Source organism: Camelus ferus, chromosome 1 (genome assembly GCF_009834535.1).
Source record: "Camelus ferus isolate YT-003-E chromosome 1, BCGSAC_Cfer_1.0, whole genome shotgun sequence".
NCBI lineage: Eukaryota > Metazoa > Chordata > Mammalia > Artiodactyla > Camelidae > Camelus > Camelus ferus.
In genome coordinates this window covers 42,559,678-42,587,296 of record NC_045696.1, presented here as the reverse complement: position 1 = coordinate 42,587,296, position 27,619 = coordinate 42,559,678, and the positions used below count along the sequence as shown (strand labels likewise).

Here is a 27,619-nt window from a genome sequence, read left to right as displayed (position 1 = left end):
CAGTCAGCCTTCCCTGCATCACACTTCCACTTCTGTGCATTCAACCAACTGCAGCTCATGCAGTACTGTAATACGTATTTATTGAAAAAAAAAAAATCCATGTATAAGTACACCCGAGCAGTTTAAACCTTAGTTGTTCAAGGGTCAACTGTATATGTGTGTGTGTGTGTGTGTGTGTGTGTGTGTATACATATGTGTGTGTGTATACATATATATGCATACATATATACATACATACATGGGGGAATATTTATTATAAGAACTTAGGGGGAGGACTACCAGGATGGTGGAGTAGAAGGACACGGTGCTCACCCTCTCCCATGAATACAAAAAAAAACTACATCTACATATGGAACAATTCACACAAAACACCTACTGAACTTTGGTAGAGTATCTCTTACTTTTGTAATTACAAAGAAAGTCCTCACCAAATCGGATAAACAGTAAGTTTATACCATACAGCACAGGGAACTATATTCAATATCTTGTAGTACCTAATAGTGAAAAAGAACATGAAATGAATATATGTATGTTCATGTATAACTGAAACATTATGCTGTACACCAGAAATTGACACAACATTGTAAACTGACTATACTTCAATTGAAAAAAAAAAAAAAAAGAACTTGGCTTACATGATCATGGAGACTGAGAGGTCCCAAGATCTGCAGTCAGCTGGAGACCCAGAAGAGCAAATGTTTCTATTTCCAGTCGGAATGCTGGCAGGCTCGAGACCTAGGAAGAGCCATTGTTTCCACTGAAGTCTGAAGGTAAGGAAAAAACCGTGCCCTAGCTCCTGTTCAGGCTGGAGGAGGAATTCTCCTTCTAGTTGAGGTATGGCCAGCTTTTCGTTCTCTTCAGGCCTTCAAGTGATTGGATGGGGCCCACCCACACTAGGGAGGACAATCTCCTTGACCCAGTCTACCCATTCAAATGCTAATCTCTTCCAGAAAGATCCATGCCAACAACCCAAAATAGTAACGTTGGGCCTAAATGTCTGGGCACTCTGTGGCCCAGTCAAGCTGACAGAGAGAGTTAAACATCACATACAGCTTGCTGGGGGAGATTCCAGCCTTGGTCAGCTATCCTGGCTTCTAGACTGGTTCTCCTTGCACTGTGCTGCATTGCCCATTCAAGGCATCTGAATGAGCCTGGGTGATTCATTTTAATCATGTTAAGATCCCTTCAGATGAACTATGTGGGACATTCATCTGCTGATTTTTGGATTAGAAAAGTAATTATTAAATTACATTTGAAGCTCTTAGGAGCCCAGAACAATGAGCTGGAAAGAGGTGTTCCTGCATAGATAATTAGTGCCCTATCTACAGAATTAGACTTGTGATAGAATGTGTCCTCCGCCTGAGTCCCTGTAACATCCTGTAGGAGAGTCTGTAAAACCAGTGCTGAGGAGTGGTCTCTCTCCAACACTGTTCATTTCCACCACCACGCTCCCTTAAGAGCTACGAAAGTCCATAAAACAATACCACATCATGTTCAGTTTCCTGAATATTACATCAGTTGGTCTTCACAGAACAGACGAAATCATTCACTCAGTACTTTTCCTGGAAGACATACTGGCAAACTTCACTTCTGGGTTCTTTTTTCCATCCTCTGACGGTTACCACCAGGAATTTGGGGATGGAGGATACACGTCATCACTAAGACATGAATCTATATCGAGTCCGCCCATGTGCGTATTTCTCCACTAAAACAGAGCACATGGGCTTTCTGTCAAAGAAGCTTCACAAAACAGTGGCTACAAAAAGGGGATAAATTCCAATTATTTCCCTGAAATGATTTGGTAATGACAAATCTTTTTTTTTTTTTTTTTTGTAAACATGTGGCAACCTTATCTTCTGCATTGGAATATATATATGTGTGTGTGTGTGTGTGTGTGTGTGTGTGTGTGTACACATATATGTATGTGTGTGCGTATATATACATTCACTGGGATAAGGGTGATTCCATCTTTGTTCAGAACTTCAGGTTATTTGTGTATTGATGGGGATGGTCTAGGCTCATTTTCTGTGCTCTGAGAGATCTGAGCCCGCCTGCGTATTTCTCCAAATGAGAAAGCAAAAACAATTATATCATTTCTATTTCATTTCAGCTTACTTAATAAAGGAGAAACAAGAGAGTTTAAAATTAATTGCAAGAGCCAGACTAGTCCTAGGCAAGTTAATGAGAGCTTTTATGAGCTGTAATTTTTATTTATTTATTTGCCCAATTAATTATTTATTATATGCATTGGATATGGCCAGTGTATAATAGCCTTCTGGGTGCATTTAATGCTGTAATTACCCCAAAACAAGCCCTGCCTTTACAACTTGTAACCTAATCAGACTCAGGAAAGCAGAACATTCACATATGGAGTAAATGGAATTTGCTGAACTCTCCCTCAAATGGAGGTTTCAAGGAAATTTCTTTCTATCCAATAAAAGGCTGGGCTGATTTCTATGTGTGTACATCAATCAGTGAGTCAATCAGTAAATCGTTAGTCACCTACTATGTGGAAGACACTATGGTAGGCAAGATGAGGAGAGGAAAAAAGCATACAACGTGCTATACATCCTGAAGCAAAACTAGCAGTGACTACCTATTTGTACCAGCCACATATATCCTCTTTCAAAGCGTGACATTAACTCAACAACAAAGATGTTATCCCCATCCCCCATCTTACAGACCAGAAAACTGATTCAGTAGTTTGAATGATCCGTATCAACAGTTTCCCTGTCGGCTATAACACCAACCAGACATAACATATGTTCCCATTCTAGGTGAGATTTAGAAAATGAATTCACTTGCTTCCATATAGATTGAATAAAACTAATACTTTTATATTGTTTTTATTAGGTGAAATTCACATAACTTAAAACTAGCCGAAGTGTAGCAGTCGTTAGCATCTACTACATTCACAATGAGAGAAAATTTATATTTTAACTTGTCTAATTTGTTGATGTCTTAGAGAGAACACTCCCACTGACCCAGGTGTCCAAATTTTAGTTCTTACTAATCCAAACCAGCTTTGTGACCTTGGCTAGGTTGCTGAGTTTCTCTAGAACTGAGATCTGTCTCTGGAGAATAGTCAATGATTTTCACTGTTTGTATCAAAATCACCTTGAGAAGTGAAATAAATATCTGGCCCTGGTCCATCCCCAGAGTCTAATTCAGTGGATTTGGCATGTGTGATTTTTTTTAACAAGCTAAATTTAGGAAATATTTGACTTGATAATTTCTAAGATTCCTTCACAACTTTATATTTTATGATTCTGAGAATCATGATTTCATAGTGCAAAGCTGGAGTTACCAAAAAAGCTCCATTTTGGGGGGAAAAAAAAAACTGAAATCAGAGAGAGGAGCATTAGATGTAACATTTGTATAAAGCTATCTGACAGTTTTTAAATGATTGAAATTATTCAGAAAACTACATACAAAGTGGATGTCTTCCAATGAAGAGTAAAAAAAGCACCTGCATTGTTAATCATCCCATTACTTTCCAACCTCCATCCCAAGAAGTACATTTACCAAATTACATCCACTGGGATTTTCAAGCAAAAGTAGCTAAAAAAAAAAGTACACAACATATGAAAAACAGTCCCAACTAAACCAATTCCTCCTGGACAGCTTAAGAGTTTCCCCACAGTAAAATAATCTCTAAAATCCAGGTTATCTAGGGAAATGAGACAGGTGGTAGCCTGGTACTAATTTCAGTTACAGTAAATGTGATTAGCTCATTGTTTGTTGATTCAATGACAGCTAACAATTACACAAAATATAGCAATAGGAACCAGAGATCACAAATTCAAAGTCCACAACCAGTTACATGCACAACACTGCTAATGTGAGCAAGGAAACTTCCAGGTCTAAATTGTCAAAGATAAGCTAAAAACTCAAACTGATATCCTCAACCATAAGCAAACCCACTTCCTAAGTAAACTCAACTTTGTCACTTGCTAGTATTTCTGAGGGAAACAGAGGATCTCAGTTTAAGGGTTTAGGAAATGAAATTTCTTACCAGGACGGGTTGTCAGATAAGAATTTCTTGTGTATGATGAACAGACTGGTTGGAAATGCCTCCAGTCTGGTAATCAGCCTGACGCACAAGCTCTACTCCAACAGCGTGCCCATTCCTTCAGGGAGGGTGGGGGAGCGTCTGTGGGACAGAGGCATGTGAAAAGTCTCCCAGGCCGGGAAGTTCCTTTCCTTTCTGAGAACCCAGGAGGCCAACGTGGTTGGAGTGAAGTGAGTAAAAGAGCGGCCATGGGCAGAGCTGAATTTGGAAGGACTGGCCAGATCAACATCCTTGTCCGCCCCTGAAAGAATTTGAGCATCCTAATGTAATGGGAAGTCACTGAGGTTTATTCTCTCCGGCGGCCACGTGTAGGATGCACTGGAGGACAACAGGAGAGGCCAGGAGATAAGTAGACATGCTGTGTCTACCCAGTAGCTGGCCAGCACCATCTTCATGGTCACCAAGACAACACTCCCCTCATGTATAAAGAGCATCTAGCCACACCCTCAAGACCCAGATAGAGTATCTCCCTCTGTTATGTTATCCCTTTATTCTACGTATACTTCTTTCACTTGGCATCATATATTTCATATATTTCTGGTACTATACTAAAATAAATAATATAAATGAGGTACTTCTCACTGTCTAACACATAATAATTCCTTTTCTTTCTTCTGAGCTCCAGATAGTGACTGCTCATCTTCTCTCTTCTGTAAGGAAGACTGCTATGCATTACTTTAACTAGAAGTTACCAGTAATGCCACAATCAAAGGAGTTTGCAGAGCAAGACCGGTAAGGCAAAAGAGGAAGGAAGGAAATGTTGGCAAAGTTGGGGTGTCAGCCATGGATATGGAAAGCCAGGCAAAGAATCAGGGCTTTGGCGAGCCAGGATGGTAAGAACTTGCAGGAGTATGAAGACAGAATGAAGGAAAGAATGGTCCTTTGGGAATGCCTGGGATAGGCTGACTTTACTTGGAGGGAAGCACACCAGCCATGCGTAAGTGGTCAGAAAAGGGGTGAACAGTCCCTGCGTCCTCTTCACTGATACATCCCCTGTCAATGCCTAGGGCCAGGCACATACGAAAAGCTCAGAAGTGCTGTAGCACGATTATAAATAACAGATGCTTCAACGAGAAACAAGCATTTAACTGAAGTATGATCAAAACTACCTTGAGGAAAGGATGGCAGAGCACAGGGAGAATGGCTCTACCTGGCCTCACATGGTATGGAAAATTCAAGCATGTTCTGGTCTTGTAGGTAACGCTCATATAAACAACATGAACATAACCAAAGAAGAGTGGCCGTGGCTTGATTGCTGGAAGGCAGAGAAGAAGGAAAACAAAAGAAGAAACACGGATAAATACATTTTACTAACAAGACAGCTTGCATAACTGATTCATGGTAAAGAAGCACAAAGATATCAGAGGCCCCTTTCTGAAGAGCACCAGTAATACGATCCAGACCTCACAGTGTGGTTTAAACCCCGGGAGCATTTTCTCTCGTTTCCATCTTTGCCATGACATTTTCCTTTTAAGTTTAAATTATTGGCCTAGGCCTGTCATCCACCCCTTCTTTCTGGCAAAAGTCACTGTCTAGCCATTTGAGCTCAGAGCCAGTGCTCACTGAACCAATGAATGAATGATTCATCCATTTCTTCCAATTCCTGATAAGGGTGGAACTCTATCCAGTAGTCATTCATAGGAACACTACCACCCCCAAAAAACTCAGTCAAAGTTCCAGTGCCCCTAAAAAGCAGCAATCCTCAAAGCCCCAACTCCTGGGTAAACCTCCGAGGCTTATCATAGGAAACTATGGAAGCAAAATGCTGACAAGGGAGACAGGCTAGAGGTGAAGAATCTGACTAGTTCTGATTCACACTGTGCAGATCCTCACTGTCAGGTAAGGACTGATGGGGTCCAGGCACCAGACACTGTGGTGAGTGCTGGGAGGGTGTAGAGCTGTGTGCATGTGGGACAGAGCATTCTCAGGAAGAACATCTAGCTTCCAGTAGACGTGACTGTTGGAGAGGGTGCTGGCAACTGTGGAACTACCCCAGGATTTGGCCCTGTGAACCGCCTCCATAAAAAGTAATCTCTCATCTTGTAACCATGCTTCTCTTTGATTTGACTCTCCTCTACACCTTCCACACACATGCAGACACACACCAAGGTTTGCACAAGACAACCAAAAATCTAAAACTGATGCTAACAGCAAGCTAAGACAGATAATCAAAACAAAGTGGAAAAGAATGCCTTGGGAGCAAATAACATAGTATGCTTGGATGAACTTGCCTTATGTAGCCTTTTCCGAAATGTATTTTTTCAGACAGATGCTTTTGTTCTCATATTCAATAACATCAGAAAAAATAGGAAGGGATAAAAATGGCTTACAGGGTAAGGACACAGCACTGGGAAATGTAGGTGGATCAGCTGTACACCTTGTGTAACCCCAGCCCTCAACAGAAACCATACTTGTTTTCAACCTGACAGAGTCTCCAATTCCCTACATACCCACCAGACTAAGGCATAAATTAGATGCCAGAATCTTCAATACATACTAATTTTCTGATTAAATTCATGAGTGATAAATGATTTGAATGTACATTTGGATCTGCTAGTTTTTCACCTTGATGGATAAAATTACTTATTTCCCTTTGGTGAGTTAAAGGCAGTTACTTACCAGCCTCTCCTGAATCTAGTTCCATAAACATTCATTGTAAGTCTTATTTTAAAAGCTCTAGTGTTTTCCTTCCCCTAGCCAAGGTATAAAATTTGGTTCTGACTTGTTTAAGGCATCCCCTCATCTCATTACCATAGCCTGTTCATATAAATAGTATAAATAAAAATTTAAAAAGAAGGGAACATTACATTCATGCCTTAAACTTGTGTAAGTTTTTATTTAAACATAGCTAATTAATAAGTATTCAATTTGAATATGCTATGCCTTTCTCATGCTAACAAACATAATTCCTTTTGAAACTCTGTGCAAGCAATCAAATAGTTTATATGGCAGCTTCTATACCAGGTCCTAATTATTCTGCGTGAAGATAGGTAATGTAATTAACCACCATCAATTCCTGAAGAGGAAATAGCAAGTTCTTTGTTCTACAAATAGAGATGTGTTCGGCAGTCATTAACCACCTTAACTTTCTGTTCCATAAGTAGTGATAAAATTGGTAATCTTTAAAGAGTTGAGACATAGATAGTTTGCCTAAGATTATGAGTGGAATCACTTTTAGGATAAGCATTTAAAATATGTGGAGTATTTAAAGATTTAAATCAAGCAAAGCCCTAGACCACAGTGTACAAGATATGAAATATCCAATGAAATCAGATGGTGAACAAGCACACTTAATGATACTTTTCATTCCTATTTCGTTGATTAGCTAAAATCTGAGAAACCCAAAGTAAACAAAGCCAAAATATTTCCCCTTTAGCAGGTGTGGGAAAGAATGTGGAGGAATAAAAGAGATACATTTACTTAATCTTTTTATTGTAAGCAAAACAGCAGGTACCAAGGCCTAAATTCCTTTAAAAAAAATCCATCTAACTAGCAAAATTTAGGTTGCCCCATCCATGTTGAATAAATTCGCTTGAATTAATCTTCATTTCCCTAGACTCTTTTTTGTCAGAATTAGTTAGGACTCTTCTTGTGGTAACTGACAGACCCAAGTTAAACTAAGTCAAAGGAAAACAGCGAAATGTAGTGGTCAACACCAGAAATGGCACTGAATCAACAAACCATGAGAAATATACAGATGCTAGAAATTAAAGTCAGATCGTTAACCAAATGATTAATTTCCTCCCTCTCTCACTTATATCTGAGATAAACACAGTTTATAGAGCAAGTAAAACAGGATTTTTGAATATATCCTTGAAGACTTGTGCAAGAATATTATAATCTTTTTAAAAATCTTATAAATAGAGGGGACTTTTGTATCTAGATACAATGAGTTATCTGGATTGATTAATACTAAATCAATCCCTTCTGACATGAATAATTATAAAGCTGGACAAGATGTATGAGACCCCTATTTTTAGGCACTGGATGACAGGCAGTGCAATACTGCAGACCTTGAGGGAAGAGGAATCCCATGAGATGAGTCCCAAAATCACCCCAGTTTTCATCCTGGAGACAATTTTCTGACCTTGGCACAGTGAGCTGGAATTCAGAGAGAATACGGAGGTCCTACTGAGTTAAGGAGGGAGATAATAGGATTTAGGGGAGTTGGAGCAGCTGAATTCTGAAGGCCAGGGCATCAAACAGGAAGAAACAATGGAGGGGATGGGCAGAAGTGTCTGTATGAGGGTTCGGGCTAGCCCTTTATTAAAGGCTGGGCTGCCTATGTGCAAGGTGAGACTTTATCAGACTTACCAGAAAACAGGTGGCATAGGGTTGAGCTCAACATTAGATGTTGAATACTGCTGGAAGCTTCAGTCTTATTCAGACAGAGATACAGATCCATAGGTAATAAAACAGAAGGGGTATCCTGGCAATCCAGTTGAGACATTACAAAGTTGGGTACAGACTGCTCTAGACCTGCCCAAAAAAATGAAGAACCAGGCCCTGACAACCAACATCAAGAAATATGTAATTTGGAGGAATTTGAATGCTGGAATGTTGTGGTGTCTTGGGAAATACTTCATGGTTCTGTCAGATCTGCATTAACCAAGCAAAAATCATGCTTACACAAATCAAGGTGTTTAATGAACAACTGAATTTCTTACTAGAACAAAATTAAGACACTTAGAAGATAACAGAATCCATATTCTCTACAATGTATTATCCAAAATGTAGTGTACATTTAGTGTAAACAATATAGTGTAAACAAAGATGTTAAACAGACTATTGTAAATACATTCTAAGAACTAAAGAAAAATATATGCAAAGATTAAAGGAAAATATGGTATTAATAAGTAAACTAAAAGGGGTCTTTAGCAGAAAAGGAAAAGTTAAAATAAAAAAAGAATCAAATGGAGATTCTGTAACTTAAAAGTAATGAAATAAAAAAGAAAATTACTGAAAGGGCTTATCAACAGATGAGAGAAGGACTCAGCAAATTTGATGATTGGTCAACAGAAATTATCCAATCTGAAGAATAGCAAGAAGACTGAAGAAAACTGAAGAGAGCAATAGTGACCTGGATGATAGAAAAATGGTCTTAACATGTATGTAACTTGAGTTCTATAAGTAGAAGAGATGCTGAATGTAACATAGAAGTATTTGAGGAAATAATGGTCCAATTTTTCCAAGTTTTGATGAAAAACACTGATTTATGTACTCAAACTCAACAAACCTTGAACAGGCTAAATACAAAGAAAACATCTATTACATCATACTCAAACTACTAAAAAGAAAATATAAGGAGAAATTCTTGAATAATAGTCAGAGAAAAGAGACCCATTACATACAAGGAGAAAACAATCAACTGAGAGCTAACAATTATATCAATTATAGCTGATTTTTCAAGAGAAATAATGGAAAGCAGAAGATAACACAAGAACATTTTTTTAAATGCTAAAAGAAAAAATCTGTCAACCCAGAATTCTGTATCGAGTGAAAATACCCTTCAAAAACAAGAATAAAATAAAGGCATGTTCAAATAAATTAAATCTGACAGAATTCTTTAACAGTAAGACTTCACTAAAAGAAATGTAAAAACAAAGATGTTCAGAATGAGGGAACATAATGCAAGATGGAAACTCATCTCTATTGGAAGATATAAAAACACTGAAAACGGTAAATAAAGAGGTAAAATAAACTACTACTTTTATGACATTTGTTGAAGAAAACAATGTGAAAATGATAGTATAAAAATGAAGATGTGAGTAAATGAAATTAAATTGTTGTAAGTTTATTAAATGTATCAAGAAGGAAATGGAAGGAAGTGTCAGATGTGAAGTGAAAAGTAGGAAGTGGAAGTCATGCAATATTAACGTTACACAGACTTCAGTAAGTTAGGCTGCATATTTTTTAGGCCTAGAACAACAACAACAACTAAACAAATAAATAAATAAATCTTAGGAAAAGAATAGAAATAAGTAAAAAAGAAATTTAGTACTAAAAATACTGAATTAGTCTCAAAGAAGGTAGGAAACGAATAAAGACCTAAAAAGGTAAAAGGAAACAAATGAAGAATAAATAGCAAAATGAAAAAGGTATCCTACTAAATGGGAGAAGATATTTACAAAACATTTATCCAATAAGGAATTAATTCACAAAGTAGATAAAGAATCCACACAACTCAATAACAACAAAAAACCCAAGTAAATGGGCGGAGCATATGAATAGTTTTCCAAAGAAGACATACAGATGGCCAACAGGCACGTGAAAAGATGCTCAATATCACAAATCACAACCACAATGAGATATTACCTCACAGTTGTTAGAATGACTATTCTCTAAAATACACAAAATAACAAATGTTGGAGAGGTTTTGGAGAAAAGGGAACCCTCGTACACTATTGCTGAGACTATAAATTTATGCAATCACTATAAAAAACAGTATGGAAATTCCTCAAAAACTTAAGACTAAAACTATCATATGACCCAGCTATTCCACTTCTGGGTTTTTATGCAAAGCACACAAAAACACTAATTTGAAAAAAATATATGCACCCCTATGTTCAGTGCAACATTTTTTTACAATAGCCAAGATATGGAAAAAACCTGAGCATCCATTGAATGCACATGAATAAAGAAGCTGTGATGTGTGTGGTATATATGTATAAACAAATATATATAAAAACAATGGAATATTTCTTAATCATAAAAAAGAATGAAATATTGCCATTTGCTACAACATGGATGGATCTTGAAGGTATTAGGCTAAGTGAATTAAGTCAGAGAAAAACAAATACTGTATGGTTTCACTTATATAACCTAAAAAAAAAATAAAACAAATGAACAAACGAAATAAAACAAAAACAAATTCATAGATACAGAGAACCTAGTGGTTACCAGAGGAAAAGGGGGCTGGGAGTTGGGTAAAATTGATGAAGCATGTCAACTATGATGATGGACGGTAGACTTGTGGTGGTGATCACTTTTTAGTGCATAAAGACACTGAATTATAATACTGTACACCTGAAACATATTTTCAAAAATGAAATAGCAAAATACTAGACATAAATGTAACCACATTAATAATTATTACATTAAATATAAATTAACTGAATACCCCAATTAAGAGGCAGAATATCAGTCTGGATAAAGAGCAAGACCCAACTGAATACAGGCTCCAAACAAAGCATTTTATATAAAAAGACATACAGACTAAAATTTAATGGATGAGGGGGAAAAGTATATTATGAAAACACTAAGTTCAAGGAAACTGGAATGACTACCTCAATAACAGTCAAAGAGTATTACAAGACATAAAGAAGGATATTTGATAATGAAAATAAGACAATTTATAAGGAAGACTGAAATCTTAAAAATGTATAGATTTAGTAAAAGAATGTCCAAGCAAATAAAGCAAAAATAGAAAAAAAAAAAAAAAACTAAAGGGAGAAGTAAACACATCTACAAATAGCTGGAAATTTTAATACATCCTCTCAGTAATGGATAGAAAGAAAAAACCAAATTCAGTCAGTGAATACATGGATTTCTGAACCTGTCCCAATTGACATTTATAGGACACCACAGCCAATTATCTCTAGGATATAGAGTGCTTACGGAACATTCATCAAGACAGTCCAAATATGGACAATAAAATAAGTTTCAAAACATTTCAAATATCTAAGTCATAGAATATGTTCTCTAGTTATTAAAATGAGATACCTAATCAAAACAATGAAATATATAGAAAACTACCCCCAAATTATCAGAACTTAATTAATACACTTCTAAATAACCCATAAATCACAGCAGAAATCACAAGGGAAATTAGATAAAATTTCAAAATGAGGAATAATGAAAACACAATATATCAACTAAAGCAGCATTTAGAAGGAATTTTATAGTTTTTAATGTCTATTAGAAATGAAAGATTTTAAATGATCTAATATTTCACATTAAGCTACAAAAATAAGCAAGTTGAAATCAAATTAAATGAAAGAAAAAGTGTAAAGATAAGAACAGAACTCAAATAAGTATAAAATAAAAATATAGGAAATTTAAAAACTAAAAGATTCTTAACAAAGCAATAAAATTAATAAACTCTACATCATTAGGAAATAAGAGAAAAAAGTACTACTATCAAGAATAAAAACTGTAACTCAATTTAAAAAGTTTATATAATAAAGAATAAAAACAAGTATGCTACTTTAGGTATCAGAGGCATTAAACAAGTAAGAGAATATTATGAAAATTTTTACAATAATAAATTTTATAACTTAGATTAAATAGAAAATTACTTGAAAAATACAATTTACCAGAAGAAACTGTGATGCTGAATAACCCTCTAATTCTTTTTTTTTTAATTACTTAAAATTTGAATTTGTAATAAAATAAATCTTCCCCAAAAGAAAACTTCAGATTGAGTAGGTTTCACTGGTGAATTTTATCAAACATTTAAGGAAAATGTAATACTAATTTACAAAATTTTTTGTTTAAAGGAGAGGCAGAGAAAAAAAATTCCCAACTCATTTTACAAAATGAGTATAATCTTGATACCAAAGTCTGAGAAAGACAAGGAGAAACAACAGCTCCCAATATCCTTCATGACACAGACAACAAAATCCTCAAAAATGTCAGAAAATCAAATTCAGCAATTTATATAAAGAATAAACAAGGATATTATAAGGATAATGCAAAGATAATAGAGGATAGAGATAAGGAGTGAAAGGTTATTTTCACATTAAAAACTCAATCATGTAATTTACCACCTTTGCAGAATAAAGGTTATGTCATATGATCATTTCAAAAATTACAGAAGTATCTGACAAAATCTAAAACCCAGTGTTAGTAAACCTCAAAACCTAAAATAAAACAAACTCTAATTTTCTCTTTTTACTTTTTCTTTCCTAACAAAGAGCATCTTCTAAAAAAATGCCTCATACTTACCGGTGAAAGACTAAATGTTTTCCCTTTAGATTAGGAACAAAGGCAAGAACTTCAGTTTTATTGTATTAGAGGCCCTAGCAATGTAATAAGGCAAGAAAAAAAAGTGTACATACTGAAAATCAAGAAGTAAAAAAGTTTCTATTTATAGACATCATAATTATCTACATAGAAAATTCTTTTTTAAAAAATCTGAAAAATACTGCATTAATAAACAAATTCAGAAAGCTTGAAGTATAAAAGGTCAATATAAAAAATCAATTGTATTCTACAGATCACTAATAAACATCTGGCAATAGACTTAGGATAGAAAAAAATTTTGAAAAACAACAAAGTCGGATGACTTACTGGACTTACTCTAAAGCTACAGTAATCAACAGGGTGGTATTAGGTAATACTAACATAAAGGTATTATATATATATAATTGGTACCAACATAAAGGTAAGCATATAGATCAATGGAAAAGAATACAGGGTCCAAAAATAGACCCACACATATAAATCAACTGATTCAGCAAAGGTGCCAACACAGTTTAACAAAATTAAGGTATTAGGAAAAAGATATTCATCACCTTCCAAACAACAGAGCTGGAGGTGGGAGGTAGAGGAACTCCTCTTACAGACCCACAGATTCTGCCATTACCATCAGTATGACTGCCAAGAGGTCAAAGATAACTGGGCAAAACTGAGATTAATTCTGCAATTGCCAGGCTTCCTATACTTGATTCAATCCACTGAGTCACTCTATCCCTATATTTGATTTCAAATATCATATTAAAGTTTTTCTAACTTATTTGTAGATAATTGGCAGCCAAATTGCAGTTATATTTTAAAAACTATATATATAGGATGAACAACATAAAAAGAGGTGGGACTTTTCCTTTTAATCAAATGCATTTAGGTTTCACTAATCTATCTCATTGTTTGATGATAGAACCTGGCAGGAAAAAAAAAATGTTTCCATTAATTAGGTCTAAACTGTTTCAGTTATGAGTGAATGACCCTTAACAGAAAATTGATTTCTGTTTTACATAATGAATAAGTGCATCTATATAGGACATATACTTTTGTCAAATAGATTATCTCTAATCTAAATTATTTTTAATTGCAGAAGCTCTTTTTGGTGGAATCATTTCCTAATGAGATTTAGCTTGATTTGAGTAAAAAAAAAGAAAAACTGTATAAATGTCTCATTTGTTCCTGCTCATTTGAATAAGAGCCAAAGTAATATTGTCTCAAAGAGACGGTTTTTCCAAATGTAGTTTATGCAGTAATAAGTTATTGATGTTAACATTTCCAGTCCTTATTACTACAAAGCTAAGTATCACCAAAATCCATCCATTCATTTCTATTTGACACACAGGATATAGTCAAGGTTGGGAGGTCCTACATTGAATATATTACATTTTCCCTTTATCTCCTCCCAAAGTCCATGAAGTTTAATTTTCGTTGCATTGTATTTTGATACTGTGCCAATTTTTTAAATGTCCTTCCTCCCAAATAACTAAAATACAAAAATAGTACAAAGAAGGAAAGTCATGCTATCACTGATTGCTTTTTAAATACAAAGGCTGGTATTGGTGGCAGATGAATTTTGGTTCTGAAGAGCTTCATCTTCCTCTTTTTATCTCCTGCCAACACCAAATAAAGATTTGGTAATTAAATATTTCAGTGAATTTCAATTGTGAAAAAAAGGCCAATTTAGACCTTGGACCATTTAGTATTTATTGTCCATGAGAAATGAAGATGGATGCTTCAGTCTGAACTATATTAACTGTCTATAAAGCAATTTCAAGAGACAACTGTAAATCCTCCAATGTAACTCATACTCTCTGGATCAGGCAGAAATTCCCTGCTCTAGTTACACTACTATTTTACCCAATACATAAGCAAAAGACTTGAACATCTTCATCTTTACTCCCCGCTTTGAGCAATTTAATTTTACGAGGATCAAACTGAATTTAGTTTTCATCATTGCCATTACTCTACTTACTCTTTAGAAATAGGCAGACCTCATGGAGTAGGCAGATAAAGAAGTACGACGCATAGGAATACAGGGAGTCCACTGTATAAAATTATTTGCATTCTCCTGAAATTGAGACCTTTTTGAATTGTGTCTCTTGGCTTGCTCTGCCATTACCATCATCACCTAAGGGAGATGAGTCATCATTAATGGAACTATTCAAGGGCTAAGAGTAGCAGTAATGACCTTCAGGGGAAAGGACTCAACTCTTAGAGTCATTGAATTGCAAGTTTCCAAAAACACAAATACACATTAGCATATTAATGGGTATATCGCACAGTAGTTTTTACCTCTCTATAACTAGATTATACTGGCCCTTGCTTCATATGAATTTCCTAACTAGAGGGAACATATTGAAGAGAATGTTAGTGGGAATCACATGTGCATTTCAGAACAAAATTCTGCCCCAGAGCTTGCTTTATAAAATGACAGGCAGGCAACCAGAATGTGAAATCCATCCTTTGCCATGATGATAAAAACCACCACACTGAGATGCTGAAGGGTTCTTCTATACTGCTGAGACAATCCTTTTAGTTGCCACTCTTTATCAATCTCTTCCCTCCTCGAATCTGTCCCTGATTCTGCCATCTAGTAAAACTGGAAGCATGCATGGTTGTAGCTGTAGTGGACTTGCTGGGCATTTGAGAAACCCTCCTAATTGGAGAGTTCCCTATAACTAGCCCAAATATAACATTATAAGCTGCTTATTATAAAGTGTATTTTTTTCTCCCAGAATTTAATCATCAAAGATGCTTCATCAACAGCCAATATGATGGTAGTTTGATCTTTTATCACACAATTGAGAGCTCTGGGAATCAGTGGATCCTTATACTTCACATGGTCCATAAACAGCACCAGCCAGGGACTGGCCAAATGCATCATGTCATGCCAGGAGATTTCTTCAGCTGCTCCTTGTCGTGCCCAGTAGCGGGTTACATTCCTTAACCCTGTGTTGCAATGTGGAATTGCTGCCTTTGGTGGGGGAGGTAGGGGAGGTGGGGGATAAGAGGTCACCTCCCTTCCTATAGTTTAAGAACCAAAAGTAGTCTTGTCCAAACAAGAATACACAGCTGTTTGGTACCAAGAGTTAGAATTTGGATGTCAAGACTGTCTGAGAAAGCTGGCTGCCCAATGTGTGGAAACCTCATGGCCTGTAGGATGCTGGCAGAGTAAAAAACGCTATGCATCCATGAGATGATGAGTTTAGATGCGCCCCCCCCCACCAGGAGGAGGGAAATAGGCTCTGGTGTCCCTGCTGCCTTATTGTCCAGGTGTTAGAGCAGGCATGCAGCTAGATTTGAGCAGAGAAAGGGGGACACGGGGACACATGGCAGGAAACCACACATCTTGAGAATAAAGGGGGTCCTTGGACAGACCAAGCAAAACAGGAACCTCTGGACTGATCAGAAATCATATATTGTGGGGTGACAAGTGTCCTTGAGGCAAGCAAAGAAAGGTGGGACAAGACAGGAATCTCCATCATCTGAATGTAACCTTTCGCTGGTTATACTCCCCTTTGAATGTAACCTTTTGCTCATTATGCCCTCATCCGACTCTGACTCCCCAGTCAAGACTAAATAAGGTGAAGCTGGGATGAAGATCAGGAAAGATGACCTCAAAGCCCTCCCTACTGATGAATATTGTGCCCATTCATCTTTACACCCATGTAACAAGCTTGCCAAAGAACCTGAGGGCAGCTACCCACCTGGGTCTGCCAGCTCTCCCCTTGAGAGTGTGTTATTTATCCTTAGTAAATCCTTGCCTTGCTTTCTTGACCTCCTTGTCTCATTTCTGAATTCTTTCTGTGATGAAACAAGAACTTGCTCTCCGGCAACACAGACTCCTCCCAGAAAGCTCTGCTCAGTGTACCACACATTCCATTCAGAAGAACAGTCCTAAATATAGCCTTATACTATGTGATTTGGGGAAAACAGTCAGCAAAGCTCTTATTAAGTTCATTTCAAGAGTTGGTTTCAAGACTTACTCATGACTAAACCTCCAATGATAAGAGTAGTAAACACTCTCAGTGTTAATCCCCCAAACAGACAGAAAGGTCCTGAACTACCAATCTTTTACCATCAAAATAATAAAGACTTATTACTATCTGCAACATTTCTAAAACTCAGCAGAAAAATTCTTTAAAAGATAACTTTGTCCCCAAAACACATCCCACTAGATTCTTTAAGAACTGTTGACTACTTTAGGGAAACACGTGCTCAGCTGGGTTTTATTTGGTTGCCTTTCTGATTCACAGACTAGAATATGACTAGCAATTTTTTTTTGCCAGCACTATAGTTGTGACTTAGTCATTTTTTGTTTTATCATAGTTTTATATTTCTGTACTAGTACATGTGTGTCTTTTCCCCACTGACAGCTTGAGCAAAGCAAAAATGATGACTTATTTTAGATATGCAGGAATTCTATGTGAGTATTATTGCATGCCATTTACTGACACCAGGAGGGTGGGAAAATTACTATTATAAATGATTTTATGTTTCTGAATACTCATACATAAATTCTATTTTATATGTCCCCAAAGGGACTTTGAGTCCTATGTGTATTTCCTTCTCCATGAAAATAATCACTGTAGAAATGAAATAATTACCACCTAGTTAATTTGTTTCATAAATTTGAAACTGAATTGATAATATTTTCTAAAATAATCAAGCATGTCTCATGTCACAGAGAAGGCATCACCTTTTTCAAAATGGGCAAATCTAACCTTGAATTAGCATGTACAAAACCTGTGGGATCAGTGAGACGGAAAGAGTGTCATTATATCAGCAGAGCTTATGACTGACAGGTAGCGACATTACAAATTATAAATACATGATAAACACATTCTTTGTATTAATGCTTGAACTGTTCTGCTCTTAAACCAGCATGTTTCTGCGTCAACGCACTGCTACTGAGGCAGTGCTATGTTGATGCACCTGTGTGTTAGCGTTCACAAATGTACTGAGGCATCATATTACTGGATTTGGTTTGGTGTACACAATGCCATAGGGTCAGCAGTGTTGATGTTGTCTCAGAAGCCATTCCAATTAGCATCCTCATGCCATTTTTGTATATACTAAGATGTTGCTCGTAAGGGCAATAGTGAAGAAAATACTTCTTTTGTAGGTGTCACACACACCCCCAACTGTCAGAGAAACAGATTAAGCCGAGCTTAAAGACACCATTCGGAAAACAAAGGGATGAAACCTTAGGAATTATGCAGTCACCTACAAATGACTGTTCCAAAATTCTTATGTCTATGTCTTTTTTGCAATTTTAGGCTGCATTTACATTAAGAAGACATATCTCTTGTGTATGTGTTGGGTTTTATAGAGGCTTCTCTCAGACATTTATATTAGGAATTCAATTTTGAAATAAAAGTCATTCCCAAATTAGGCTGATATGTTTATTAAAATGAAATTCATGCCCAAATCCCCAAATGGCTCTGATGATAATTAACCAAAATCAAGTATTAGAATGCTGCAATTTTTAAAAAATGAAACTGACAATTTTTAAAAGAACAGTCACCTACTATAGATCAAATTTTAATGCATTTTCTTAGTCTATTGTCATTTCAAGAGCTTTGTTGAACATTTCCTATTTTCCTAGCAAGAGAACAGTAGCACATTAAAAGAGATCTCTTCAGAATATTTCTTTGCTGAAACATGTACTCAGTTGAGTGTATTTACATTAGTTCTTCACTTCCAAATGTTCATTGCATTTTATAAGATAATCTAATTTTAGTAATCACAGTGTCTATAACACTGGTGAGTGGAAATTAGCATTCCCATTTTCCAGCTGAGGGATTGAAAAAGGGGGTAACCCTTTTCTAGGGTCAATTCAAATGAGAGAGAGCATCAAGACCTAACCAGAATTCACAACCAAAACACCTGCTGTTCCTAGAACACACCCCACAACTCCTCTTGAGTTTTTCTTTTGCTAACTGTGTGTGAACAAAATCCTACATTACATAGCACTTAATGTTTCCAGGAAAATTTAACATGTATTATTACACAGAATCCTCACAACTGTGGGAAGGTGGGTATGTTCAGCCCATTTTGCTCAGGAGAAATGAAAGCTGAAAGAGATAAATTGACTTTTCTAAGGTCACATGTATGATAATTGGCAGAGCTGGGGTTAGAGGTCAATCGGACTTCAAAAGCAGCATCCTTTCCTCTTCCCCATTACTACAGTCGTCTCTTCCTGAGGCCCTGCTGTCTCTGCCAGTAAAAGCATATTTCATACTTCAAAGCTGTCTCAATACCACCTACTCCACAAATTCCCTAATGCCCCAATGTTCCCACAAGGAATCTGTATAAATATCTTGCATACAATAGTAATATGTGGCTTACTTCTTTTTCTAGGGTGAAGCAGTAAAAAGGAAAAAACCGGGGAGCCTTGCACACAGCACTTGTTCAAAGAACATCAAGTGAACAAAGGGATGAACTAATGAATGGAGCCATTAACCAAGGGAAAGAATTATTTTTTTAATGTTTTTGTAACAACAGTCCTAACAGTTGACAGTGTATTTAGAATATTATCTGGCCTCCCCTCCAGGAAAGAGTATCTGTGGACCTAGTCTGGCCTAAGGGGAGGAGAAGATGGGGCGAGTTCACCTGTGGCACAGAGTAAGGTGGGAAGGCTCTCCCAGTGCCAGGTGAGGGTGGCCCAGGAAACCTGGTAAGTTCAGAAAATTTAACTCTAAGGGAGCAGGCAGTGGGGGAATCCTGGATCCTACAAAACTGTATGGACCCCTGTCATAACAGAAGCTTGACAACCAAGTTTTGTATGAACCAAGAGATGTTCCTCCTGTCTTAGCAACTGATCCACACAGGATCCCACAGCACCTCATACGTATCAACTGGCCCCAGTGTTCGCAGTCTGAGTCAGGCGGAAGTTAGGACAGAAGAGGCATCGCATGCTTGTGATGTCACTAGACTCTAAGGCCTCTGAGGGATGGGACTGTGTCTTGACCACCATTACTTTGTCAGTACAAAGCACAGTGTCTGATGCTTTAGGGATACTTAACACCTTTTTCAAATAAATAAATAACCAAACGCCCAGATTACTGTCGAGGGGAAGGGGTTCCCTATAGCCAACCAGCTTCCCCCAAAATGCTCTGTGGGGAGATTAGCTTAATACGTGTCCCACGGCAGCCCCTGGCCCCTCACCTTGAAGAGACTGAATGTCAGCACACCTGCAGCGATTTTTCTCTCAGATGCAGGCTTGCACTAACTGAACTCAAAGAAATGATCAATAAAACCAGATTGACAAATGATTTATTTTAGTATAAAAGCTACTTGATTCAGTTTCTCAATTCTATCTGACACATTATTTCCCTAAAGACAAAAGGTTCCTGAATGAGAGTACAATCAAAAACCTGGATAATCCTATTCTATGATATCGCTTGTATGTGGAATCTAAAAAATGATACAAATGAACTTATTTACAAAACAAAAAGAGACTCAGAGACATAGAAAATAAACTTTTGGTTGCCAAAGGGGAAAGGGGAGGAGGGAAAAGTGAGGAGTTTGGGATTAGCAGATAAACATATATAAAAAAAAATGAGAAGGGACAAGATGGCGGAGTAGAAGGACGCTGGTAGCTCACCCTCTCCCACAAATACCCCAAGACTGACATCCACAGACCCACCCTTCCACTCAGAACACCTGCTGAACTCTAACATCGCAGTCTTCAAAAGACAAAATACACCACAAATCTGGTAGCAGAAGAGGAAAGAAGAAAAAGGAAAACAGTGCGAGACTGGTCCCGTGGGGAGGGAGCGGCAAAGGCGGAACAGCGCCCCTTCACTGGGTCTCCGCTTCTCCAACAGAGAAGTCAGCGGGATGGAGCGGGAACCTCCGAGGCTCGGATCTGTATGGAATAGCGCTTAACCGACAGAACTAAGATAAACGGGCACAAAGGGCACCCGTGGCCCCCAGCCCTACACATGAACTGGCAATGGTGGGCGGGACAGGACAGATGGCCGAGCCGGGAGAACTCGGGCCTGGCTGTACAGAGGCAACCTCGGGGGACTGCAGTGTGTGTGCTGTGCGCCATGGCCGGGAGGGTATATAGATCAGAATAGCCTGGGTCGCCTATGAAAAAAATGAAAGAAAAAAAAAAAAAAAAGCAAAGCAATACTGCTAGTGTGTCCTGAGGGGAGGGGCGCCGCAGCCTTTGTCTCCGCAGACCCTTGGCGCCATTACTGCCGTGTTCTCCGGAGAAGAGAGGCGGGGCTCAGCCGCAGCCGCCATGTTCCCTGGGGCACCGCTCCCAGGCGGAGGTGGGGTTGAAACCCGAATCCTTACCTAGCAGCCAGGCAGGACAGAGATTTGTTTACAGCCCTAGGCAGAAGGGACTGTTCTGCCGCAGTGTCTCTATAAACTCGCGCCTCTAAGACACAGGAACAAGGAGTTGAGTTCTGACACACACAGGCCTGAGGGCTGGTGCCGCCCTTCTCTCCAAGCCCGCCTAGGAGTGCAGACCCTACTGCAGTGCGAAGAGTGGCACAAAACAGGGGAACAACCCACTCACCTACCATGCGGGAGCGCAGCAGCAGAACACAGCGTTGGGAGGCGGTGCGACCCACCCACTGCCTGCACTGAGAGCAGCACAGACTGGGGCGCAGCCCGCCCACCTAAAGGTCACTGAATGGGGAGCGACGCGCCCAACTACCATGCGCAAGCGCGGCGCCGGAAAGCAGTGTTGGGAGGGGGCGAGACCCGCCCGCCTACCTGCACAGACCTGAGGCACGACCCGAGCACCTCTGGAACCAGGTAGCAGAGTTCCCTCAGAGGGTGAGGGCAGTAAGTGCGACAACCACAGAACAAAAAGGCCCAGCTCAATAGCCAGGGCAGGCTCTCACACCACAACACTGGCCACACCCCCAGCCAAAGGGATAACAGACGAAAGGCCTAGAAGGAAGACTTGGCAACCACCTATATTTAAGAGGGACCTCGTGACAAAATTATTAAGCAGGCAGCCTCCACGGGAACACACTGACCTTTTTTTTCTCCTTTCTTTTTTCTTTTTCTTTTTTTAGTTTTTTTTTTTAAACTTTTTTATTTTTTAAATCACTTAAAATTTTCTTTAAAAATTTTTTTATTAATTTTTAAAAATTTCTCTATTTGATTTTTATTTCTGTTTGTTTTGTTCTTCTGTTATTGATTATACTGTTTTCAAATCTTTTAGTTTTATTTCCAAATCCACTTTAGATAAATAAACAAATAAACCCCCTCAGGACCACAGTAGATGACTGATATTCCATAATCCATAGTGCCAGAGAGATATATGTAAAATGAAGACGCAGAAGAACCACTCCCAATTAAAAGAATATGAGAAATCCCCTGAAAGAACAATCAATGAAATAGACCTTGATAGTCTACTAGATCCTGACTTCAAAAAAGGAGTGCTCAAAGTACTGAAGGACCTAAAAGAGATTGTGAATAGAGACAGAGAATATATTAAAAGGAAATTGAAACTATAAAGAGAACCCAATTAAAATTGGAAAACTCATATGCTGAGATGAGAGCTGAGCTAAAGGCTATAAAAAGTAGGCTGGATAATGCAAAGGAACAGATAAGTGACTTAGAAGGCAGGACAACAGAAGTCATCCAATCAGAACAGGTGACAGAATTACAAATAAAAACCAATGAAAACAATACAAGGGACCTATGGGATAATATAAAGTGTGCCAACCTACACATAAAAGGGTTCCCAGAAAGAAAAGGAAGAGCAAAAGGGATTGAAAAGGTATTTGAATAAATCATGACTGAAAACTTCCCAAACCTAAAGAAGGAATCAGATATCCAAGTACAGGAAGCACAGAGGAGTCCAAATATTAGAAGAACCCTAACAGACCCACACCAAGACATTATAATCAGGATGGCCAGGGTTAAGGATAAAGAAATTGTTTTAAAGGCAGCAAGAGAAAAACAAAGAGTGAGTTACAAGGGAACCCCCATAAGGCTTTCAGCTGATCTCTCTACACAAACACTGCAGTCCCAGAAGGGAGTGGCAAGATATATTCAAAGTCCTGAATGAAAAAAAGATGCAACCTAGGATACTTTATCCAGGAAGGCTAACCTTTAGAATAGGAGGAGAGATAAAGAACTTCATAGACAAGCAAAAACTATAAGAATTTATCAACATGAAACCTATGCTATAAGAAATATTGAAAGGTCTATTCTAACTAGAAAAGAAGCAGGATGCTACAGAAAGGAGAAAGCCATAATTGGAATGGTGATAACTACGATGAATTGCAACAGAATAAACTTGAATTGTAAAAGAGGACATCTAAATCATAAAAATATATAGAGTTTTTTTTTTTTTTATTCTTGGTAGGATGGGTTTGAGCTTATATCACTATCAGTTTAAAACAAACATATTTAGTAATGGGTTAATATACATACAAAACAGGCTAACCAAAAACCTTACAATAGAGTCACAAAGACTAAAAAGAAACCAAGACAATATAAAGGAAAATTATCAAAACACAAGAAAAAGGAACAAAGAGGAAATACCAAGTCAACTGCAAAAATAAGTTCAAATGGCAATAAACATATCAATAATTATCTATCAATAATTACTGTAAATGTTAATGGACTAAATGCTCCAATGGAAAGACACAGAGTGGCAGACTGGATAGTAAAACAAGAACCTACAATATGCTGCATACAAGAGGCCCAATTTAGGGAGAAGGACTCACATAGATTGAGAGTGAGAGGATAGAAAAAGATATTCCAGGCAAATGGAAATAACAAGAAAGCAGGAGTAGCAATAATGATTTCAGACAAAATAGATTTTAAAACAAAGGCCATAAAGAAATATAAAGAACATTATATAATGATTAAAGGAGAAATACAAGATGAGGATATTACATCTCTTGTGTAATATCAAACAAACTCTTCCAGAAGATTGAAAAGGAGGGAATACTACTGAACTCATTCTATGAAGCCACCATCATCCTGATACCAAAACCAGGCAAAGACACTACCAGAAAAGACCATTATCACTGATGAACATAGATGTAAAAATCCTCAACAAAATATTAGCAAACAGAATCCAACATCATATAAAAAAGATCATACACCATGATCAAGTTGGGTTCATCCCAGGAACACAAGGATGGTTCAACATACCAAATCAATCAATATGTTACACCACATCGACAAAAGAAAGGACAAAAACCACATGATCATCTCAATAGATGCAGAAAAAGCATTTGATAAAATTCAACATCCATTTATGATAAAAAAAAAAACAAAACCCTTACCAAAGTGGCTATAGAGGGAACATATCTCAACATAAAGCTATTTATGACAAACCTACAGCCAGCATAGTATTCAATGGTGAAAAACTGAAAACCTTCCCACTAAAATCTGGGACACAACAAGGTTGCCCACCATCACCACTCCTATTCAACATCGTGTTGGAAGTCCTAGCCACAGCAATCAGGCAAGAGAGAGAAATAAAAGGGATCCAAATTGGAAAAGAAGAGGTAAAATTGTCACTATATGCAGACATTATACTATATAGAGAAAACCCTAAAAGCTCTACACAAAAACTACTAGAGCTAACAAAAGAATTCGGCAAGGTATCAGAATAGAAGATTAATGTACAAAGATCAGTTGCATTACTTTACACTAAGGATGAATCAACAGGAAAAGAGAATAAAGAAACACTCCCTTTTAAAATAGCACCCAAAGTAATAAAATACCTAGGAATAAATCTAACCAAGGAGGTGAAAGACTTATATATGGGGAACTACAAAACATTAATTAATGAAATTAAAGAAGACTTAAAGAAATGGAAAGATATCCCATGCTCTTGATTGGAAGAATCAATTACATTTATACAACGGAATACTACTCAGCCATAAAAATGATAAAATAATGCCATTTGCAGCAACATGGATGGTCCTGGAGAATGTCATTCTAAGTGAAGTAAGCCAGAAAGAGAAAGAAAAATACCATATGATATCACTCATATGGGGAATTTAAAATAAAAAAAGACAAATGAACTTATATATAAAACAGACAGACTCACAGACATAGAATACAGACTTGCAGTTGCCACAGCGGAGGGCATGGGAAGGGATAAACTATGAGTTCCAGATTTGCAGATACTGCCTAGTATAAATAAAATATATAAACAAGTTTATTCTGTATAGCACAGGGAAATATAGTCAATATCTTGTAGTAGCTTACAGTGAAAAAGAATACAAAAATGAACATATGTATATCCATGTATGACTGAAGCATTGTGCTGTACACCAGAAACTGACACAACATTGTAAACTGACTATACCTCAATAAAAAAAAAATTAAATAAAATAAAACAACAAAGTCCTACTGTATATCACAGGGAACTATATTCAATATCTTGTAACAACCTATAATGGAAAATATGAAAAGAATATACATATGTGTGTGTGTGTATAACCAAATCACCCTGTTGTACACCAGAAACTAACACAACATTGTAAATCAACTATACTTCAATTAAAAAACATTTGCATACTCATATAAAACCACCATCTCCCATATGGACAGTCTTGACAAAAGAGCCAGAAATAGACAAAATCATTGGTCAAAGATCTTTTCCCCTTACCAGACTGTGCCAACATTGATCCAGTGTCCATTCACCTTCCTCCCCTTTGCCTTTGTCTTGGAGCTGTTAGTGCTCTCTTTTGATAGATTAAACGCTTTTTAAATTGGTATTAATATACTCCATTGAATTACTATCAAGTCTTGCAGGCCCAGTAGCTAGTTTGCCTCTTTGGCAGTTTTGTGCATTTCTTAGCTCAATTGACATTCAAATTTTACTCTTAGAGCAGGGAGAGCAATTAGATTTTCCTCATTTCAAAGTTCCTAGGGGAACCTTCACTTTATCATGATATCATAACAATAATTAGATAAAACAACTAATAAGAGGGAAAAAATGTTTCCCAGTGGACCTTATTGGGTAGAGAGTCAAAGTCTCACAATGTCACGAGAAGCTGAATTGCTGCCCAGCTGAGTCCTGACACCACAGAGGAAGCCAGCAGACGCCCCCTGCTGGCAGGTCCAGCTCACACAGGTCTGGGATCACAGCAAAGGAGATCCAAGCTCCTGCCCCACCTTCCGGGTTCTTGCACCCCGTGTTGTTCAGCTCTCTCTGAACTGTTCCTAGACTATGACAATGTGCATTTCAGGTTGCCTAGAGACCGTGGCCCCATTATGTGCGCCAGTATCAGATGCTCAGTGAAACAAGGGACACAGGCAGCCTGACACGACCCTACAAAGACGAACCTGGGGGAAAAAAACATTTTGACCTCATTTTCCTCCCTACCTCTCTCTAACTCCCTTCTCATCTCCTCCCATCAGCCTCTTAGGGTAAAGATCAAGGTGGAGAAGGATCCAAGGAGCAAATAGAGCTTAACTGAAACAGTAAATAAAAATGCAAATAAGCAGTGGGAATTTGGTCAAGTCCCTTCTTTAGACATCAGTTTCCTTACTTTTAGAATAAAAATAACAGTAGCTACAGAACTACTGTAATAAATAAATAAAGCTAGTTCATGGAAGAGTATTTAGCAAAGCACCTGATATACAGTAAAAGCTTTAACTACACCAGCTATCGTTGTCAATGGCGTTAGTACTACTGCAACCACTACCCCAATCCACTCCTCTGCCCCGTTTACTTTGAACATCCTGCCAGTTAAGCTCTATCTTCCTGAGGCTGGATTCTTGTTCTTAAATCCAGACTTGTAGGTTTGCTTTCATACCTGGAGATCCAAATGGTCGATGGTGAATCCTGGCTTTCCTCCCTTCCAGATTCCCTGTAATTGGGCTCCAGTAACCTCTGTCACGTATTTAACTTCTCTGATGAGAACAGCTTTACTGAATTACCCACTGATGAACTGTGCTACACCTGCTGAATATGACCATCTTTTTATAACAAGGTTAGGCACGAGAAGTCGGTAGCTTTGGGACTTACCTCATGTCTTTGTCTTAACTGGTAATAGTTGAGATAATCATAATCCAAGCTGTAACAAGGACAAAAGTTTCATTTTTAAATCCTTGGTGTTATTCGGAACCATGGGCATTACTTTTGTTTTTAAGAGTGACATTTAGAGAACGAAAAGATGCACCATTAGGAGTTATGGGTCTGTACACAAATGAATACAAATGCAAACACAAAATGCCTTGGTCATTCCTAGTTTCCTCTCTGAGTCTATAGTTTATGGCTGAAAGCTTCATTGGTCACAGAAACCATTTTGGAAGGATCATTACCAACTCATAAAAGTTTGACAGTCAAAACATATTAGGTGATTGTTGGCCATAACTGACGGAATCTATGAGCATTAAGTGGAGCAAAGCTGAGACTTGAGGATTGCTCTAAGGCTCTGAATACCAACAATGCATTTGAATTCAATAATTTACTGTGGCCAACTTAGGATGGCCTTGTGGAGCACTTTAAACTCTATTGCTGGCTGGAGTGGTCATTTGATGGGTGAGGGGGTTTTGTTTTATTGCCCAACAGGTGTAGGTACTTTTTCTTTGCTTAGCAACAAGATGTCACTATTGCTTTTCTACCCTCAA

General features: G+C 37.6%; 1 protein-coding gene across 1 annotated transcript in view; it reads right to left on the bottom strand.

Annotated features, from left to right (window-relative positions):
• LOC106730093 (endogenous retrovirus group PABLB member 1 Env polyprotein-like) overlaps positions 1 to 22,102 on the bottom strand; it is a 637,472-nt gene extending 615,370 nt beyond the window's left edge. The window contains exon 1 of the mRNA XM_032478125.1: positions 21,577 to 22,102. The gene's annotated coding sequence lies outside the window, so the exon portion shown is untranslated. The remainder of the gene's footprint in view (positions 1 to 21,576) is intronic.
• Positions 22,103 to 27,619: the final 5,517 nt, after the last annotated feature.